A 2,500-nucleotide genomic window follows, 5' to 3' on the forward strand; every position below is an offset into this window, starting at 1 on the left:
GAACTAAATTGGATTTTTACAATTTTGTTAACATTCACTTATTTTGCTCGAATAATGACAGACAATGCAACCATCAAGATCTTCCGGGCTCGTCCAGGATTTGAACCCGGGACCTCTCGCACCCAAAGCGAGAATCATACCCCTAGACCAACGAGCCGACAAATCGCTGAACCATTGATGTCAACGTGACAAGATCCCTTGTAACTGGGCAAGAGAATTTAAGCAGCGTATCTCTAGACTTGGTCAGCCAAATGCCTGTTTTTTCCTACTGAGTTGTTGTGCTTGGTTGTTTTTTAAACAGTTTCAATACTCAAGAACATAGATGAACTAAATTGGATTTTAACAATTTTGTTAACATTCACTTTTTTTGCTCGAATAATGACAGACAATGCAACCATCAAGATCTTCCGGGCTCGTCCAGGATTTGAACCCGGGACCTCTCGCACCCAAAGCGAGAATCATACCCCTAGACCAACGAGCCGACAAATCGCTGAACCATTGATGTCAACGTGACAAGATCCCTTGTAACTGGGCAAGAGAATTTAAGCAGCGTATCTCTAGACTTGGTCAGCCAAATGCCTGTTTTTTCCTACTGAGTTGTTGTGCTTGGTTGTTTTTTAAACAGTTTCAAAAATCAAGAACATAGATGAACTAAATTGGATTTTTACAATTTTGTTAACATTCACTTATTTTGCTCGAATAATGTCAGACAATGCAACCATCAAGTTCTTCCGGGCTTGTCCGGGATTTGAACCCGGGACCTCTCGCACCCAAAGCGAGAATCATACCCCTAGACCAACGAGCCGACAAATGGCTGAACAATTGATGTCAACGTGACAAGATCTCTTGTAACTGGGCAAAAGAATTTAAGCAGCGTATCTCTAGACTTGGTCAGCAAAATCCCCGTTTTTTCCTACTGAGTTGTTGTGCTTGGTTGTTTTTTAAACAGTTTCAATACTCAAGAACATAGATGAACTAAATTGGATTTTTACAATTTTGTTAACATTCACTTATTTTGCTCGAATAATGTCAGACAATGCAACCATCAAGTTCTTCCGGGCTTGTCCGGGATTTGAACCCGGGACCTCTCGCACCCAAAGCGAGAATCATACCCCTAGACCAACGAGCCGACAAATGGCTAAACGATTGATGTCAACCTGACAAGATCCCTTGTAACTGGGCAAGAGAATTTAAGCAGCGTATCTCTAGACTTGGTCAGCAAAATGCCTGTTTTTTCCTACTGAGTTGTTGTGCTTGGTTGTTTTTTAAACAGTTTCAATACTCAAGAACATAGATGAACTAAATTGGGTTGGTACAATTTTGTTAACAATCACTTATTTTTCTCCAACAATAACAGAAAAAGCAACCATGAAGTTCTTTTGGGCTCGTCCGGGATTTGAACCCGGGACCTCTCGCACCCAAAGCGAGAATCATACCCCTAGACCAACGAGCCGACAAATGGCTGAACGATTGATGTCAACCTGACAAGATGCCTTGTAACTGGGCAAGAGAATTTAAGCAGCATATCTCTAGACTTGGTCAGCAAAATGCCCGTTTTTTTCCTACTGAGTTGTTGTGCTTGGTTGTTTTTTAAACAGTTTCAATACTCAAGAACATAGATGAACTAAATTGGATTTTTACAATTTTGTTAACATTCACTTATTTTGCTCGAATAATGTCAGACAATGCAACCATCAAGTTCTTCCGGGCTTGTCCGGGATTTGAACCCGGGACCTCTCGCACCCAAAGCGAGAATCATACCCCTAGACCAACGAGCCGACAAATGGCTGAACGATTGATGTCAACCTGACAAGATGCCTTGTAACTGGGCAAGAGAATTTAAGCAGCGTATCTCTAGACTTGGTCAGCAAAATGCCTGTTTTTTCCTACTGAGTTGTTGTGCTTGGTTGTTTTTTAAACAGTTTCAATACTCAAGAACATAGATGAACTAAATTGGATTTTTACAATTTTGTTAACATTCACTTATTTTGCTCGAATAATGTCAGACAATGCAACCATCAAGTTCTTCCGGGCTTGTCCGGGATTTGAACCCGGGACCTCTCGCACCCAAAGCGAGAATCATACCCCTAGACCAACGAGCCGACAAATGGCTAAACGATTGATGTCAACCTGACAAGATCCCTTGTAACTGGGCAAGAGAATTTAAGCAGCGTATCTCTAGACTTGGTCAGCAAAATGCCTGTTTTTTCCTACTGAGTTGTTGTGCTTGGTTGTTTTTTAAACAGTTTCAATACTCAAGAACATAGATGAACTAAATTGGGTTGGTACAATTTTGTTAACAATCACTTATTTTTCTCCAACAATAACAGAAAAAGCAACCATGAAGTTCTTTTGGGCTCGTCCGGGATTTGAACCCGGGACCTCTCGCACCCAAAGCGAGAATCATACCCCTAGACCAACGAGCCGACAAATGGCTGAACGATTGATGTCAACCTGACAAGATGCCTTGTAACTGGGCAAGAGAATTTAAGCAGCGTAT

At 41.4% G+C, this 2,500-nt stretch overlaps 2 non-coding genes across 2 annotated transcripts; both read right to left on the reverse strand.

Moving 5' to 3' along the window:
- Positions 1 to 1,381: 1,381 nt before the first annotated feature.
- On the reverse strand, positions 1,382 to 1,453 carry trnap-ugg (transfer RNA proline (anticodon UGG)). The gene has a single exon. It is a non-coding gene; the product is annotated as a tRNA-Pro (tRNA).
- A 901-nt stretch (positions 1,454 to 2,354) lies between these two features.
- On the reverse strand, positions 2,355 to 2,426 carry trnap-ugg (transfer RNA proline (anticodon UGG)). Its single transcript has one exon. It is a non-coding gene; the product is annotated as a tRNA-Pro (tRNA).
- Between the last annotated feature and the right edge of the window lie 74 nt (positions 2,427 to 2,500).

Source organism: Pungitius pungitius, chromosome 4, assembly GCF_949316345.1.
Source record: "Pungitius pungitius chromosome 4, fPunPun2.1, whole genome shotgun sequence".
Lineage (NCBI taxonomy): Eukaryota > Metazoa > Chordata > Actinopteri > Perciformes > Gasterosteidae > Pungitius > Pungitius pungitius.